Genomic DNA, 20,164 nt, shown 5'->3' on the forward strand with positions numbered 1-20,164 from the left:
CCTCCCTCCATGTGATGGAATATGCTCAGTTAAAGGGTACCTCTCATCAAATAAACTTTTGACATAGTTTAGATTAATGAATGTTGAATAACTTTCCAATAGCATGTTAATGAAAAATATGCTTCTTTCTATTGTATTTTTCCCGATCAGTCCTGTCAGCAAGCATTTCTGACTCATGCTGGAGTCCTAAACACTCAGAGCTGCCAGCCTGCTTTGTTCACAGCCAAAGAGGCTGTGAACAAAGCAGGCTGGCAGCTCTGAGTGTTCTCCTTTGTGAACAAAGCAGACTGGCAGCTCGTAGTGTTTAGGACTCCAGCATGAGTCTGAAATGCTTGCTGCCAGGACTGGTAGGGAGACCCCTAGTGGTCATTTCTTCAAAGTGGAAAATTAAATAGAAAGAAGCATATTTTTTAATAACATGCAACTGTAAAGTTATTCTGCATATATTAATCTATAATATATCAAAAGTTTTTTTGATGAGAGGTACCCTTTAAAGCACTATTTAGATACACAAAAAGAGAGTCTTCAACTAACTAGAGAACTGACTAGTGTTGCTCGCGAATATTCACAATGCAAATTTTATTCGCGAATATCGCATATTCGCGAATTCGCAAATATTCGCGAATATAGCATTATATATTCGCAATTACGAGTATTCTTTTTTTTATTTATTTAATTTATTTTTCACAGTACACATCACAGTGATCATCCCTCTCTGCTTCCAGCTTGTGTGGTGTAAAGAAGGCTCTAATACTACTGTGTGAGACCGGTGAACGAATTTTTGCTTATGCAAATGTTTCCATATGCTAATTTTCGCATATGCTAATTTTCGGATGTGCCAATTTTCACATACGCGAATGTTCGCATATGCGAAAATAAAACGCGAATACTACGAATATGCGAATTTAGCGAATATATGACGAATATTCGTCCATATATTCGCGAAATATCGCGAATTCGAATATGGCCTATGCTGCTCAACACTAATGACCACCTCCTCTTTTTTTTTTATAATTTTGAATAGATGTTTTGCACGTGCTACAAAAAAGGTAATAATTTTAGCAACATTTATGCAAATTAGATCTGTCTATGATTTCAGTGTTTTACTTTTTTTTTTTGTTATGATATAGAATCCAGCCCTAAGTTGTTTGATGATTTTTGTTCCCATTGGTTGTTGATACTTCATTTTGTTCTTAACAAATTACACAATTTGTATCAGTAAAAATTTTCAAGTTACTTGAATCAATCATTTATCAAGGTCTGATGGGGGATTTACATGTTATTTAAATATATACATATTTTTTGTGTGTGTGTGGTGTCTGTCACCTTTTCATACCTGCAATGCTACATACTTCCACTAGATGGCAGCTTTGCATACATTATTATTTGCAATGGGGGGGGGGGAAAAAAACAAGTGTTTTAATACATTTTTTTACTTTTTCCAGTAAGTTTAACCCCTTAAGGACCCGGGCTTTTTCCGTTTTTTCATTTTCAATTTTTCCTCCTTAACTTTAAAAAATCATAACTTTTTTAAATTTTTACCTAAAATTCTATATAATGGCTTATTTTTTGCATCACTAATTCTACTTTGTAATGACATTAGTAATTTTACCCAAAAGTCTACGGTGAAACAGGAAAAAAAATCAATGTCGAACAAAATTGTGCAACAAAATAAGTTTTGGGGGCTTCCGTTTTTATGCATTAAATTTTTCGGCAAAAATGACACCTTATCTATATTCTGTAGGTCCATACGGTTAAAATGATACCCTACTTGTATAGGTTTGATTTTGTATCACTTCAGAAAAAAATCATGAATACATGCAGGAAAATGTATATGTTTAAAATTGTCATCTTCTGACCCCTATAACTTTTTTATTTTTCTGTGTTCAGGGCGCTATGAGGGCTCATTTTTTGTGCCGTGATCTGAAGTTTTTAGCGGTACCATTTTTGTTCTGATCAGACTTTTTGATCACTTTTTATTGCGCTATTTTGGACTTTGGAATTTTTTGGCGCGTATGCCATTGAACGTGCGGTTTAAAAAGCGGTATGTTTTTATAATTCGGACATTTCCGCACGCAGCGATACCACATATGTTTATTTTTATTTTTATTTACACTGTTTTGTTTTTATTCTTGGAAATGCCGGGTGATTCAAACTTTTATTAGGGGAAGGGATCATTGAAAGGGTTAATGATTTTTTTACACTTTTCTTATGCAATGTTATAGCTCCTATAGGGGGGGCTATAACATTGCATTAACTCATCTTTTACACTGATTGGTCCATCTCCATAGGAATGGATCAATCAGTGTTTTCGGCGATTGAATGCTCATGCCTGGATCTCAGGCTTGAAGCATTCAATCGGCGATCGGACTGCAGGAAGGAAGGTAAGAAGACCTCCTCCTGTAGTACAGCTGTTCGGGATGCCGAGATTATACCGCGGCGATCCCGAACAGCTCCCTGAGCTAACCGGCAACTTTCACTTTTGTTTTGAGCCGCGCGGCTCAGCTTTGAGCGCGCGGCTAAAGGGTTAATAGCTATTAGAGGCGGGTCCCGGCTTCACTATGACGAAGGGCCCACCGCCATATGATGCGGGGTTGCCGTGTGACCCCGCGTTATATCGCAGGACCGGGACTCATGACGTACGCGTACGTCATGGGTCCTTAAGAGGTTAAGCCATTTTTTTTAAACAGTATGTTTCCACTGTTGTTAAACTACAACTCCCAGCATGCCCGCACCTTTGGCTGTCCAGGCATGCTGGAAGTTTTAGCTTTGCAACAGCGGGAGACACACTGTTTGGAAAACACCCCTCCCATAGGCTTACATTGAGGGGGCATGGCATGACATCACGAGGGGGCATGCCGACCCCGCAGTGCACACACAGCATTCGGAACAAAATTATCCTTTAAAGAGTACATTTCATTAAACCATAATTTATAAACTAACTAAGATCATATTCCCTAACTACTCCTAACACCCCTCCTGCCCTTAAAAATGTTTTATGAGCTTTAAAAAGCTGTGTATCATACCTTTCCCCTTGCTCACATTGTGTGAACTCCTGGCAGAAGAAAGTGGGTGTTCCCCAGCAGGCGCAACGTCACTGAAGCCTGTGAGAGCTGTGCCTCGCCATGCCCACCATGCACTTCCTGAGTTTGGTCTCCGGCCAGGCCGGGAGGAGACCAAATTAACTGTTTGACTTGTGCAGGGAACAGACAGAGCCACCTATGGCCATTTATTCAATCACATTAAAAACATATAAAGGTTGAGAATTTTAACAGCAAGTAAATAGCAAAGTCTCTTATAATTGCACAAGGACCAATATAATAAAAGTTTAGTTTAGTGACAGGTACTCTTTTAGATCCCCATGCAGAATTGTATTAAAAAGTGTTATAAGCATGTCAAAGAGGATGGCAAGTATGCATAATGTATGATGGAACTAAAAAAAAGGTTAATAATGTAATACCTTATTAGAGAGAATTGCCTCTTTCTCTCTTATCAGGTTGTTAAAATCAATTGTCATGACCGACTGGGGGAACAGGGAGAGTGAGCCCTAAGCTGTCCCTAATAACACTCTCCCTGCCTACTAGCCCATCTGCCCTAAAAGGCGGATTGACAACCACGGTGTCGGTCCCTACCTGAGCTAAAGTGCAGTGGGCGTAAAAACAAATAATATACATAGTCGGTCACAGATACATAACAGGAAAACAACCAAACAAGCAGATATACAACACAGAATATATACAGGCAAACAGGGCAGAATATAGTGTACTAACAAACAGTTCAGAAACCGGACTCCAGATAAACGGCAATTATGAATAAATGAACTAGACAAGGTATAGAATGAGTAAACAACAGAAACCAGGAAATGCAGAGGATGAACAGAAGAACTGAATGTTAAACACCAAACTGATCAGGAACATAGAACACTGTTCACACTGGACTCAGATAACTAACGTAAACAGATTAAGTTAAGAGAACACAGATCAGTGAGTAAGCACAGAGGACACTATAGACCAATGGTAAAGCACAGAGGAAACACTAGATCAGTGATCATGTGCTCTATGATCAGTGCATGTGAACACAGACTAAGATACAAGGCACAAGCAGATGGAACATAGGACACTGTTCACACTGGGACACAGAACAGAAACAAACTGGACACCCCACTCCACAAAAGGAGTAGACAGCAATACTAACTCCATATAGACTTCTAGCCAGCGTACACACTCCACCGTGTGATCAGGATACCAGTCTAGAAGAAAACAGAAATATAATACACAGAACTCTAGACTGAGAAATGGATGAGTCTGAACAAAAATGACTCCACAAAACCAAACTCCAAACAACATGGAGGAATCAGGATACGAGAACAGAAATTATACAAACGAGACTTACAGTGTAAACACAGACTAACATACAAGGCTAAAGCAGAACAGATGTACTACAGACTAAAATCTATAATAAACAGAACTATTAACCATGGTTAAAAACTCAGAAATATTACAAGATAAATACAATGTGCATGATCAAACAGACATGGGCAGCATAGCACAATAGCTAAGCTACATCATAAAACATAGAATTGCACAAATCACCAGCACAGAGTGTAGCAGAGCTCGGGTTAAAATAGCCCCACCTGAGTTCTCATTGGCTAAGAGCTTTAAATGGGCACTGTCACCAACTTTTCTTTTTTGATATGTTGCAGTACATATGTACTACAACATATCTCTAATATAGTTTCATTTTTTTTTTTTTTATTAACATGGTGTAATTTACATTTGAAAACCGGCTGCTAGGGGTCTCCCTCCTAGTGGCCGGCTGCAGCCTGGCGTGACGTCACGCCTGAAAAAGGACTGATTTTGGCCTGGCAGTCAGTCCTTTTTCATTTAGGCTGCTCTCGCTCCCTGCCTGTCAATCAGACAGGCGGGAGAGAGCGCATTGGCTCCCCGGCCACGTGTCGTCGCCGCCCCATTTAAAGGGGTACTCTGCTGCCCCAGCAATTTGAACATTTCATTTTGAATGCTGGGTGTGGGCTGCGTGGGTTGTGGCATCATGACCACGCCCTTTGTGACATCACACCATGCCCCCCTCAATGCAAGTCTATGGGAGGGGGCGTGGCAGCTGCCAAGCCCCCTCCCATAGACATGCATAGAGGGGGCGTGGCCGTGACACCAGGACCCCCGCATCCCGCACCCAGCATTCAGAACAAAGGAACAAAGTGTTTCAAATGCTGGGGCAGTGGATTACCCCTTTAAATCAACTTCCAGATTTTCATATACCAACTGGTATGGGGTATTCTTTGGTTTCTTAAAGGGGTACTCCAGGGGAAAACCTTTTTTTTTTTTTTTTCAAATGGTGCCAGAAAGTTAAACAGATTTGTAAATTACTTCTATAAAAAAAATCTTAATCCTTCCAGTACTTATTAGCTGCTGAATACTACAGAGGAAAGTATTTTCTTTTATAAACACAGTGCTCTCTGCTGACATCACGAGCACAGTGCTCTCTGCTGACATCTCTGTCCATGTCAGGAACTGTCCAGAGCAGCATTTGTTTTCTATGGGGATTTTCTCCTACTCTTGACAGTTCTTAAAATGTACAGAGGCGTCAGCAGAGAGCACTGTGCTCGTGATGTCAGCAGAGAGCTCTGTGTTCCAAAAAGAAAAGAATTTCCTCTGTAGTATTCAGCAGCTAATAAGTACTGGAAGGATTAAGATTTTTTTTAATAGAAGTAATTTACAAATCTGTTTAACTTTCTGGCACCAGTTGATTAAGAAAACAAAACATTTTCCACCGGAGTACCCCTTTAAAATGTCTCTACAGAAGAAAATCTATCAAGAGGAAGAAGGAGAAGAGGATAAATCCTCTTTGCGCGGGATGAAGCGCAAGAGCTAAATAGCAGGTGGAAGCACAATGAGCGTTCAGAGGTAAAAAGAGAAAAGTCCTGTGTGGAAGCCGATGTTTCGTGGCCTAGAGGAGAAAAAAAAGATTTTTACAAGACTATAATCAACCAGGAATGAGAGGAGGCAGTAATGTGTCTTTTGGCCTAAAGTTATAAACTGGAAATAGCCCTACGACTAAAACATTTCGAATGAAAGTCCTAAATCGAGGCTTATACTGCCAAAAGATCTCACGTAAAATAGTAAAAATTCTATAGGTATTACAATTTAGTCACAGCCCTTTACTTCTGCCTTCAGAAGTGATATAGAAGACGGCCCTATTGCCCACAGCAACCTATCGGATTGCTTATTTCATTTTTGCAGAGGCCTTGTTTAACCCCTTAAGGACATGCACCATAAATGTACGGCGCTGCATAGCGTCACTTCACGCACAGCGCAGTACATTTACGGCGCAGCTGTGACGTGAGCGCAGGAGCTGCGCTCGCTTCATTCGCGGCGGGTCTCTGCGGCTGTTGGCAGCCGTGGACCCGCCGGTAATGGCAGACATCAGCGAACGTGCTCATGCCTGCCATCAACCCCTCAGATGCCGCGGTCAATACAGATCACGGCATCTGCGGCAGTGCGGCACTTAAAATGGCTGATCTGATTGCCTGCGGCACTGCCGCGGGGATCAGATCAGCTAAGATGGTGGACAGAGGTCCCCTCTCCTGCCTCCGTCCGTCTCCAGGGGTCTTCTGCACTGATCTACCTTCCAGCAGACCAGAGCAGAAGATCGCCGATAATACTGATCAGTGCTATGCCCTATGCATAGCACTCAACAGTATTAGCAATCTAATGATTGCTATAAATAGTCTCCTATGGGGACTAAAAAAAGTGTAAAATAAATGTAAAGAAAAAGTGAAAAAAAAAATGTGAAAAAGCCCCTCCCTCGATAAAGTTTTAAATCACCCATTTTCCCTATATTAATGCATAAAATGTAAAAAACGATAAATAACAAAAAACATATTTTTGTATCGCTGCATTCGTAAATGTCCAAACTATAAAAATATAATGTGAACAGCGTAAACGTTAAAAAAAAAAGTCCAAAATTTCTGCTTTTTTGTCACATCAAACTGTATTTTTTTTTTTTTAAAGCGATAAAAAAGTCACATATGCGCAAACGGGGTAATAAAACAAACTACAGATCATGGTGAAAAAAATGAGCCCCCACACATCCCAGAATATGGAAAAATAAGAAAGTTAGAGGTGGTCAAAATAGGGCAATTTTAAACGTAATGATTTTGTAAAAAAAAGTTTGAGATTTTTTAAAAGCAGTACAATAATAGAAATGTATGTAACCATGGGTATCATTGTAATCGTATTGACCCAGGGAATGAAGAAAACATGTCATTTTTACCGTAAAGTGTACAGTGTGAAAACAACCCCCCCCCCCCCCCCCCCCCCAAGTTAGCGAGTGTAAAGAACAACTCATAAGCTCATAAGTACTGAAAGGATTAAGATTTTTTAATAGAAGTAATTTACAAATCTGTTTAACTTTCTGGAGTCAGTTGATATATATAAAAAAAAAAGTTTTTTCCTGGAATACCCCTTTAATATGTTTGAGCACTTTACCAAACATTTATTATATTTCTTATGTGCACTGTAAAATATGTTATTTATATGTGTTTTACCTTTAAGAGCAGAGGAGCAGTGTAGACCCATGTGACCCTGTATGCTCAATGGGAACCCCTAAATTGTGAGCTACTGTATATAGAGTAGAGGGGAGAGGAGATACCCCAGGTTTATTCTAGGTGTGATGGAGAAGCTCTGAGGGAAGTCCAGAATAAATCTCTTCTCAAATCCTATTCAGTCATTCTGCAAGGAATTCCCCGGACAATGGAAATTCAAGCCCTGGCGGAGAAATCACAGAACCTTGTTAGAACCCTAGAAACCTGGAAGAATTTTCAGTCTCATATTAAGGCAGTATTAATCAATTGGGTGAAAAGCACCATAAGTCCCAGCAAGGCAACAGGGCTCCCAAGGGATTACACTGCATTCTCTCCACTCAGCTCCATACTGTTGGCGTGTAATACCATCTGCACCTGCTCAGTAAAGACAGTTATCTATAGACAGACATCGGTGTGTTTCTTTACTCCCAGTGTCTGGCCCAGGAGAAGCTATCTCCAACCTCAGACCCTGAATAGGCTAACGGTGCCCTGGCATCACAAAGTGATCAGGTATTCCTAGAACCCCTGTGTCACCACAGAAGGTTTACTCTCTGGTCAGAATTGTAATAGCGAGAAGGGGGGGGGGGAAGCATTCGGTGCAGTATAGTTCCCCACTTTAGGTGCAGTATAGCTCCCCACATTAGGTGCAGTATAGTTCCCCACATTAGGTGCAGTATAGTTCCCCCAGATTAGGTGCAGTATAGTTCCCCCACATTAGGTGCAGTATAGCTCCCCAAATTAGGTGCAGTATAGCTCCCCACATTAGGTGCAGTATAGATCCCCACATTAGGTGCAGTATAGCTCCCCACATTAGGTGCAGTATAGTTCCCCCACATTAGGTGCAGTATAGTTCCCCCACATTAGGTGCAGTATAGTTCCCCCACATTAGGTGCAGTATAGTTCCCCCACATTAGGTGCAGTATAGCTCCCCACATTAGGTGCAGTATAGATCCCCACATTAGGTGCAGTATAGACACCCACATTAGGTGAAGTATAGATCCCCACATTAGGTGCAGTATAGATCCCCACATTAGGTGCAGTATAGTTCCCCCACATTAGGTGCAGTATAGTTCCCCCACATTAGGTGCAGTATAGTTCCCCCACATTAGGTGCAGTATAGTTCCCCCACATTAGGTGCAGTATAGTTCCCCCACATTAGGTGCAGTATAGCTCCCCACATTAGGTGCAGTATAGATCCCCACATTAGGTGCAGTATAGATCCCCACATTAGGTGCAGTATAGATCCCCACATTAGGTGCAGTATAGATCCCCACATTAGGTGCAGTATAGATCCCCACATTAGGTGCAGTATAGTTCCCCCACATTAGGTGCAGTATAGTTCCCCCACATTAGGTGCAGTATAGTTCCCCACATTAGGTGCAGTATAGTTCCCCACATTAGGTGCAGTATAGTCCCCCACATTAGGTGCAGTATAGATCCCCACATTAGGTGCAGTATAGATCCCCACATTAGGTGCAGTATAGTTCCCCCACATTAGGTGCAGTATAGTTCCCCACATTAGGTGCAGTATAGTTCCCCACATTAGGTGCAGTATAGCTCCCCACATTAGGTGCAGTATAGCTCCCCCACATTAGGTGCAGTATAGTTCCCCACATTAGGTGCAGTATAGTTCCCCACATTAGGTGCAGTATAGTTCCCCACATTAGGTGCAGTATAGTTCCCCCCACATTAGGTGCAGTATAGTTCCCCCCACATTAGGTGCAGTATAGTTCCCCCCACATTAGGTGCAGTATAGTTCCCCCCACATTAGGTGCAGTATAGTTCCCCCCACATTAGATGCAGTATAGTTGCCCCACATTTGGTGCAGTATAGTCCCCCACATTAGGTGCAGTATAGTTCCCCCACATTAGGTGCAGTATAGTTCCCCCACATTAGGTGCAGTATAGCTCCCCACATTAGGTGCAGTATAGCTCCCCACATAAGGTGCAGTATAGTTCCCCCACATTAGGTGCAGTATAGTTCCCCACATTAGGTGCAGTATAGTTCCCCCACATTAGGTGCAGTATACTCCCTCACATTAGGTGAAGTATAGTTCCCCCACATTAGGTGCAGTATAGTTCCCCACATTAGGTGCAGTATAGTTCCCCCACATTAGGTGCAGTATAGTCCCTCACATTAGGTGCAGTATAGTTCCCTCACATTAGACGCAGTATAGTTCCCCCACATTAGGTGCAGTATAGTTCCCCACATTAGGTGCAGTATAGTTCTCCCCACATTAGGTGCAGTATAGTCCCCCACATTAGGTGCAGTATAGTTCCCCACATTAGGTGCAGTATAGTTCCCCACATTAGGTGCAGTATAGTTCCCCACATTAGGTGCAGTATAGTTCCCCCACATTAGGTGCAGTATAGTTCCCCCACATTAGGTGCAGTATAGTTCCCCCACATTAGGTGTGCAATATAATTCCCCACATTAGGTGCAGTATAGTTCCCCACATTAGGTGCAGTATAGTTCCCCACATTAGGTGCAGTATAGTCCCCCACATTAGGTGTAGTATAGTTCCCCACATTAGGTGCAGTATAGTTTCCCACATATATACAAGTATCACCTAGTGGGAACACAGTGAGACCTCCGGCATCACCCAACGTTTCGCTTAATCTGCTTCTTCCGGGGCGAACGTTGGGTGGTGCCGGAGGTCTCACTATGACTGTGTTCCCACTAGGTGATACTTGTATATATCCTCATTGCTGTAATTTTTTTTACACTAATAATGACTTAGTTACCTGCAGTATGTAGGGTATATCTTTTATGTGGTTTCTTTGTTGCATGCTTTATTTAGCCTGTACATCATTTGATATACATGTTTCATAGACCTCTTGCCCTGCACTTGATTGAATGGTCTCTGTCTACAACTTACCTGATATAGTTATATCTTTTAGTGATGTTATATATGTCCTAATGCATTCATGTTTAATAAAATGTAACCATTTGATCTACATACACCTATTTTTCTCTTGTTGTTCTGTTACACATTAGTCACTGACTGATGTACAGGCTAAATATAGACCTCCGGGTGTTCGGGACGTTCTGCTTTCACAACTCGCTGGAGAACCAAGAAACGTGTTGGCAAAAAATACTGCTAAGATGTCAGCTTCCCTAATCACCCAAAAAAAACAGCAAACCGGAGCTGTCACGCATAAGGCGCAAAAGGCATCTAATAAGTCGCTCTCAGAAGCCAAGATGTTACGTACTGGAGGAAACAAGCTGCATTTAGTACAGGCACTTTATAAGGTCACCTGTATGCTCAGTGCGGAGGGATATGTTATATAGCAAGCGAGCAGTCAGTTCTTGTAGTCGATGTTGGAAGCAGAAAATAAGGGCAGGAGTAGGGGTCTGAGGGCCACAATATGATGTGTAGATGACAGGGTCAGAGCATCTCCAAAAGGCCGGTCTTGTGACATGTTACCAGGGTATAGTGGTAAGTACCTACCAGAAAGGACAAACTGTGATCAGTGTAAGGTATGTCAAAAACAGGCACCCCCTAAAAATAAACTAATGCATATTTATGACATGTCCAGCTGTCATAATAGGAAAGTTAAATCCATTGCAAATCTACTAAATCGCCAGTAGATGGCAGCAGAGTGTATAAAAGCCTGTATTACATAGTACTGCAAATAGCAGGGGGGGGGGGACTTAAAGGGGTACTCTGGTGAAAACCTTTTTTCTTTTAAATCAACTGGTGGCAGAAAGTTAAACAAATTTGTAAATTACTTCTATTAAAAAATCTTAATCCTTCCTGTACTTATTAGCTGCTGAATACTACAGAGGAAATGATTTTCTTTTTGGAATGCTCTCTGATGACATCACGAGCGCAGTTTGCTTTGATGACATTATTATAATAATAATAACGCTTTATTTATTGTTGTCCTTAGTGAGATTTGAACCCAAGTCCCCAGCACTGCAAGGCAGCAGTGCTAACCACTGAGCCACCATGCTGCCCTTAGTATACATCTCCTATACATCTCCTATGCATCTCCTATGCATCTCCTATGCATGGTTGCTAAAATGGACAGAGATGTCAGCAGAGTGCACTGTGTTCGTGATGTCATCAGTGTTCCAAAAAGAAAGGAATTTCCTCTGTAGTATTCAGCAGCTAATAAGTACTGGAAGGATTAAGATTTTTTAATAGAAGTAATTACAAATATGTTTGACTTTCTGCCATCAGTTGATTTAAAAGAAAAAAGGTTTTCACCGGAGTACCCCTTTAAATGATGAACCTTTAGTTCCTGAGACAGAATATACTGTTACTATCCTGTCCACCAGATTGAAAGGCTATGATTTATCATTGCAGGAAAATGTTCAATAAAAACACGTCTGGTTTCACCCAGCCGCTCCCTTCGCACATTGGAATTATTGACTGTACGTTCAGCATATGTGCAACATCAGCAACAGGGTCATGGGTTCCCAAGGTTCATTGGGGTGTGTGGGGAGTGGAGAGTAGCCCAACTGGTCCAATCCTGTATTAATAGTGGTGGGTTGCAAATCATGGCTCCCTGTACTTAGATGCCCCTAGGACTAGTAGGTAGGATAAGGAAGAGCCTACAAATTTCCCAGATCTCAATCCGATTGATAATCTGCTGGGGATGCTCTGGGGAAACATGATCGATCCATACAGGCTGCCCCTCTTAAAGCACAGGATATTTGGCACCCAAAAATTAAACCATTTACAACATCTCACAGATGTCTATTGTTTAAGCCCTAGACAACACAGGGCGTACATGTACACCCCTGCTGTCTGGGACTTAAAGGGGTTCTCCACCATAAGGTGATTTTAGTACCTACCTGGCAGGCAGTAATGGACATGTTTAGGAAGTATCTGCGCTTGTCTTGGGGCTAAATGGCTATGTTGTGAGATTACCATAACACTGTGGGTAGCTTTTTGTGAACTGGTATTTCCTGTTTGAGTTTTCTTCTTTTGCCTACAAATCCCAGAATTCCATTTTCCTCCCTCCCAAACATCAGCCACCACACCCATTGAAACATAAACGAGCTGCATGCATTCAAAAGACCTGTGGTTTTCAATCAGGGTGCCTACAGCTGTTGCATTAGTTGCACATTGATCTCTCCCCCCATTGAAGCAGACAGGCTCCCTGTCATCAGCTGACTAGTGATGTTAGGTCTCGGCTGCATTGCAACCTGGGAAAAAGAGACAACAGTCATTTTGTATGCTGTTAAAAATAAATATTGGAGTGAAAATCACAGAAGAATTGTGAGAAAACCGTCACACACAGGTACAGACACTATATTATGGACTACACTAACTTTACAGCCCCTGTAGCATAGTCAAATAAAAAAAAAAAACTGGAATACCCCTTTAATGAACCAGGGCGTAAATGTATGACAGGAGGTATCGGCTATTATCAGTAGCTAGACACTCTGCTAATGACAAGCAGCGAGGGTCCGATAAGCTATAATGGTGGCGGAGGGTCCCTTTACCTGCCTCTGGCCACTGGTTAGCTGATCCAACGATACAGCTGGATTGCTGATCATACTGTATCATTCTCTGCAATAGGCAATCGGCATAGTATTATCCAGTAAATGCAATCTAATGACTGATGGGGAATCTAATCTAATGACCTATGGGAAATAAAAAAATTTAAAATAAAAAAAAATATTTCTAAAATTATATAAAAGCACCTTCCCTATTAAAAAATAAATAAAATCACCCTTCTTTTCCTACTTTAAAATAACATAAAATATAAAATAATAAGAAACATATTTGGTATCATTAACTAGAATCATCAACTATTAGTATATAACGTTAATGATCCTGCACGGTGAATGGCGTAAACGTAGAAAAAAAATTATGATTGCCAAAAAATGCAGATTTTTGGTCACATCATATGTCAGAAAAAAATGTATAAAACAAAATCAAAACATAAATACTGATAAAAACTGCACATCATGGTTAAAAAAAATGAGCTCTCATATACCCCCAGCGGCGGGACCCCTGCGATCACACATCTTATCCCCTGGCTAACCCTTTAAAAGGCGAAGAGGAAAAAACGAAAATGCAAAAAAAAAAAATTGCCTGTGTCCTCAAAGGGTTAAGGGCACTTTATCAGAGCTCTGAACTGCGATAAAAACCCCATTGTCATAATTACAGAATTAATCTAAATATCTAGTCTTGGATTGCCCTTTCAGCTTGGCGGGTGATCCGGGCGCCTTCCTGCTGCGGCTGCTTACGCCACCGCTATAACACAATTACCTCCAGCGTATTCCAGGCCGGAGAAGCGAGATAAGGAAAGAAAGAAAAACTCCTATTAAGTCGGGAGCCAGCCATCGATTAGAAGAGGAATTCTTGATAACCCAGCTCGCCAGTACCGCGTAAAGCTTCTAAAAGTAGTTCCTTATTGTTTCAGGAGCTTTGTGCTTTCCTTTCAGGCTCACGTCGTGATTTCACATTCCATCTCCGATTACTGAGAGCAGAGATCTTATGTAACTACATGTTCATCCTACCCAAAATAACCCCGCTCAGAAATATGAGAAGAAAATTCTATTTACATCCTAAAAAAAAACTTTTCTTCATCTTCCCCGCTTCCTCATTAGCGGAGACTTTTCCCCAGGAAGAGATATAGGTAAAAGCCAGAGGTGTCAGAAGCCATAGGGCCAGGGGTCAAGTCCTGGAAAAAAAAAGTGAGGTTCTGCAGGGCTTCTGCTAATGGGAACGGTGTTCCTGCTGTGTAAAAAGTGCAGGAACTCAGTTCCCATGCCTTCCTGCAGGACTTGAGCCCTGAATAGGGCCTTATAGCGGTCACATCCTTAGCCGTGTATTTCGACTCCTGATTGACCCTGTTTGACTCCTGTTGTGCTCCATACGCAATGATCCACGTAGGGCGCATTCACACCACGGAATGTCCACGCAGAGAAAGGGCAGACATTGCGCACACAGCAGGCGCCAACTGATTCATTTGGCGCTAGGGCCGCTCAGACAATGATGAATTTGACAGAAGAATGAACATGTTCGATTCTGGAATTTGAGTTTCCACGGAAACCAATGGGAGGCTGCTGCGTCAGAATTTCCATAGTGTGAATGCGCCCTTACTCCATCCCTGCTACATGACCATTGCTGATTCTTGGCTTGTCTGATTACTTTCCTACTACTGTACCCTATACCCAGCTCTGCTACAGTACATCAAGGTCATGGAACATTGGCCCACCTGACTATCCTCCTGAATAACCCACTACCGTGCTGCATGGCCGGCTCTCCTCCTATATCACTGTTACCAAACCATGACTTACCTGACTACATGAAAGGGGTACTTCACTGCCCCAGCGTCCGGAACATTTTGTTCCGAATGCTGGGTGCAGTCAGCGGGGGTCATGACGTCAGGCACTCGTGCCCCTAGTGACAACATGCCACGCCCCCTCAATGCAAGTCTATGGGAGGGGCGTGGCAGCTTCCACGCCCCTCCCATAGACTTGCATTGAGGGGGCGTGACGTCACTAGGGGGCGTGTACATGACGTCACGACCCCAGTAGCCCGCACTCAGCGGAACAAAATGTTTAGGACGCGGGGGCAGTGGAGTACCCCTTTAAAGTTTTATCTATTGACTTTCTTCCGTTCCATCTACTGTATGCCTTCCCTGATACTTTAACATTTGTTGTTGCCCTTAGCAACCATTATCTCTTATGATATCCATCTGTTAGTAGGGTAACTGGAGACCTATGGGCCCTGGGGCAACTTGCATCCTACTGATTTCATATTTTGGGGGCACTCCGGTGCTGATAGCTGTCATGCCCCCTCCCAAAGGCTTGCATTGAGGGGCGGAGCGTGACGTCACACTGGGGCGCAGACGTGACGTCACACGCCGCCCGCCCTGTGATCGCCCATAATCAGACCCGGAGCCAACACGCTCCGGGGACTGATTACAAACGGGGTGCTGCTTGCAAGATCACGGGGGTCCCCAGCGGCGGGACTCCCGTGGTCCGGCATCTTATCCCCTATCCTTTGGATAGGAGATAAGATGTCTAAGCACCGGAGTACCCCTTTAACATCCCTTAGGATGTCCCTGTTAATATGATCTTGACCCCTAACTTAACATGCTACGTCCTTATCACACTCCTGAAGAAGTCCCCTTGCTTCTGTAATGATAGCGCGGCCCTCACCGATTAGATTTCCATCCTTCCTTATAGGATGCTTTCCTTCTTGCACGTCTTCACTTACACTTTAAATTCCCCAGATTATATTTTATAAATAGCTGGAGGAATGGCTGATGTGGAATGTTTGGGTTGGAGATTAGACTTGTGTCTGACTTTGATGATCTCTCCTACATTGCAGGAAATATTTGGTGAACTGAACTGGGATGGCTGCCAGAGACACAACGTCAGAAGCTTCCATGATTAATACTCAGAAAAGTCTGAGCTCTATTCACATCCATTATATACTAGTAGGTGGAAAGGAGAACTCCACCCAAAACCTGACAATTTGGTAACCTAGGATGCTCCAACACTTGGTGGGGAAGTTTCTAAACTGCAATGGCCAGAGGTGTCTTCTCCTTCTTGGAGCTCTGTTGGCTGCATGCCATGTTGTTTGCCACGTGGCACCAACTTGACTGGCTGCCATTGTCCTCCTACTTTGCACCACTTTGCCATACGTTGCAAGCATGCCCAAACTTCTAGGTTTTTAAAATGCCAGTAGCATTGATTTCTTCTCCCATCAGTCAATGCCCAGATGCCTTGGACTTGTCAAAGGGGTACTCCACCCCTAGACATCTTATCCCCTATCCAAAGGACCCCCGCGATCTTTGTACAGCACCCGGTGTTAATTTACAATGCTAGGTGCAGGCGGCGGGGTCGTGACATCACGGCCACGTCCCCTCATGATGTCACACCACGCCCCCTCAATGCAAGTCTATTGGAGGGGGCGTGGTGGTTGTCACGCCCCCTCTCATAGACTTGCATTTAGGGGGCGTAATGTGGCTTCACGACAAAATGTTCCAAACACTGGAGCAGCGGAATACCCCTTTAAGGGACCCCACATCACTTTGGACTTGAGAAGTCCATTTGGTCCCATTGTGTGCTAAAGTGGTCAAGATATCAGTCATTGCTAAGCTACTCTGGGGTTAGTGCCCTGGGGATTCCCTGTAGGAAAGTCCACACCTCTTTGGTTAAGAATGGGTTTCAGCCAACACAGAATCCTCTAGTGGCCCAGATGGTCCACATTTCCAAAGAAGCTTTGTGTATATGATCTGCTCATTGTGTATATGATCTGCTGTGGGGTAAGAAGGAAAAAAAACATGCATTATAAAGAAGGCTATCCATATAAATTGGAATATCCTGGATGTCGTATTGGCTTATGACCTTTCAATCCATGAGAGACTGGAGAAGCTGTTCCTATAAATTTTTCTAGTACTACTGTATATTCAAGTACACAGACTAGTGTCTATGGTGTAGAGAATATGTTTTCTCAATAAAACAAAGTAAGAGAGGCATAGACTGTAGGTCAGGCTGAGGATCATCAAGGTCCAAGGTCATACCCAATGAGTACCATGACGTTGTGAGGATCATCAAGGTCATACGCAATGAGTACCATGACGTTGTGAGGATCATCAAGGTCCAAGGTCATACCCAATGAGTACCATGACGTTGTGAGGATCATCAAGGTCATACCCAATGAGTACCATGCAGTTGTGAAAGATGAATAGTACCATAAATCCTAATGATCAATGAGAGGCAGAGAAAATGGGTTGGATGGGGTCAGGAAGCAGGGAAGTGGACACAGATGGGCTCCATAGACTGGAAGAGGAGAAATCACATTGCTTGGTTGGGTATACAGTATATTTGGTTATCATTTTGGATGGTATTATATCAGAGTCCTCAAACCAACAAATACATAGTAGACAGAATCTGAACATTCTTTATTGAGTTATTTCTCTGTATGGTTTTTGAGGAAATGTGGAATATTTTTTGTAGGGCAGGTGTGTGTGAAACAGGGAAGAAGTGGCTTCTCAGGATTTATAAAAAAAAAAAGGAAGAAGAAACTTCTATATCCCACAAGTCAAAACAACCACAGGAAGCATTACACGATGTTACCATCCTCCAGAAATAAGAATCACATCATTTCTTCTTTTAATGACTCAAGGTGTAGAGTATGCACTGTATGACTATATCATTTCATCACTGTTTGGCAGTATTAGAAGCTGGATTGGGGGGGGGGGGGCTATCAAAGATTTTAACCCTATAGACCTGGATGTGGTCCTGAGATAGATGTAACTGTGTTAAATCTTACTCATTTTCCAGGAACGGTTTAAGGGGTATTCCGCCCCTAGACATTCTTATCTAGGGGATAAGATGTCTGATCGCGGGGGTACCCAGCGGCGATCTCCGTGCAGCACCCAGCCTTCGTTTAGAGTGTTGGGTGCAGCACAGGAGCACTGAAGGCTTGTGACGTCACAGCCGCGCCCCGCTCGTGATGTCACTACCACACCCCCTCAATGCAAGTCTATTGGAGGGGGCGTGACGCCCCTCACGCCCCCTCCCATAGACTTGCATTAAGGGGGCATGGCCGTGACGTCATGAGCACGGCGGGACAGTGACATCATGAGCCTCCAACCCGCACCGCCAGTCATCCAGCATGGAGCGAAGTTCACTCCATGCACCGGATGTCTGGGGTGCCGCAGCCGAGATTGCGGGGGTCCACAGCAGCGGGACCCCTGCAATCAGACATCTTGGATAGGGGATAAGATGTCTAGGGACAGAGTACCCCTTTAATAATATTTCTGCAAATATATCAGAAAATCTGAAATTTCTAAGATATTGCAATAATTTACTGTCTAGTCAGTCAGCGATTAGCTGCCAAATATATAATGTCTGACATGAGTTCTAGATACCTTGAGGTCTAAGGGTTAGTTCACACTGAGAATTTCTGCCTGGAATCCACTTTGCAGCAGTCTACCATTGCTATTAACAGATGCTACAGTGGAGGACTAAAATATTGTGATAACTGGGCCCAGACCGCAGTCTTCTTTCTGGATCACAGTAGTAAATTGGTGCTTGTGAGAACGTACCCCCTTGGTAGCTGATTGGCAATAAAATGTATGTCAGAATATGTCGGACTTCTCTAGCAGTCCAAATAGACCTCACCTTCACCAATTGGCTCCTAGTGGGTGACTTTAGGGACGGTAACAGCATTTGATGAACTGCAATGTCCTATGGCGGGATGCAGGTCTAGCAAAGACATAATGTGCTGGCCACTAAACTCTGGTCCTGGTCAGGCGCCTATCCTAGGTATCAGATGAGCAAAGGGTATCTAGTGAAAGCATCTTCCCTGATTCAGAATTCGCTTCTTCTCCGAGGTGGACAAAGAAAGTTCCTGGCTATTCCCTTAATATAGACTAGAGGGTTACATAGGAAAGGTGTATACTTCACAGGAGGCCTTGAGATTTTCCTAGTGGTCCTAGGTAGATGATCGTGGTCATTTGTGATATATAGAAGCCACAGGGTAATGCTGGTCCATGGTTGTATCATGGCAGCAAGTGTTGCTGGTCTACTGACTTATGGAGTAGCCTCAAGGCAGGCTATGAACCCAAATAAAAAAAGTCTATGCATTATGGATAGACACCTCACAGTACTGAAACACAACACAACGCTTCAATGGAAGCAGGATCTGTACCTGGGATACTGCATACATACTGCAGACATGATGTGAACAGGAGACAAAAAAGATATATCATTAAGTACTCACTGGTGTTAAAGCATGACTATTATGCCAAAATTAAAATGCCTGCTAGCTGGTGAATAGTTAAAATGACTTCAGCCAAAGCTTGGGACAGGATAGGCGACAGTCTGTTTCACGAGATCTCCCGCTTCATCTGGCCTATATGACCATTAAAATGTCCGCCGGCTGGTGAAAAGTTAATGTGACCTCGGCCAAAGCAGGGGACAGGATAAGCGACAGTCTGTTTCACAGGATCTCCCGCTTCATCTGGCCTTCGGCCAGATAAAGCGGGAGATCCTGTGAAACAGACTGTCGCCTATCCTGTCCCCAGCTTTGGCTGAGGTCGTTTAAATCCCTGGCAGAAAGCCAGATAAAGAGAGAGATACAGTGAAACAGACTGTCGCCTATCCTGTCCCCATATTTGGCTGAGGTCATTTTAACCCCTGGCCGAAGGCCAAATGAAGCGGGAGATCCTGTAAAACAGACTGTCGCCTATCCTGTCCCCAGCTTTGGCTGAGGTCATTTTAACCCCTGGCCGAAGGCCAGATAAAGAGGGAGATCCCGTGAAACAGACTGTCGCCTATCCTGTCCCCACCTTTGGCTGAGGTCATTTTAACCCCTGGCCGAAGGCCAGATAAAGAGGGAGATCCCATGAAACAGACTGTCGCTTACCTGTCCCAGTTTTGACTGAGGTCATTTTAACTTTTCACCAGCTGCCGGGCATTTTAATGGTCAAATAAAAGTCATGTTTGAACTTGGGTGAGTGCTTATGAAATATCTTTTTTGTCTTTTGTATTTCAGTCTGACTTAGCATTTTTTCATTATGCACCCCCGTTTGCTACTTCATAAGTTCGGAGCGGGTCGTTTAGTTATTGCACAATATT

The sequence above is a fragment of the Hyla sarda genome, chromosome 2 (assembly GCF_029499605.1).
Source record: "Hyla sarda isolate aHylSar1 chromosome 2, aHylSar1.hap1, whole genome shotgun sequence".
Classification (NCBI taxonomy): domain Eukaryota; kingdom Metazoa; phylum Chordata; class Amphibia; order Anura; family Hylidae; genus Hyla; species Hyla sarda.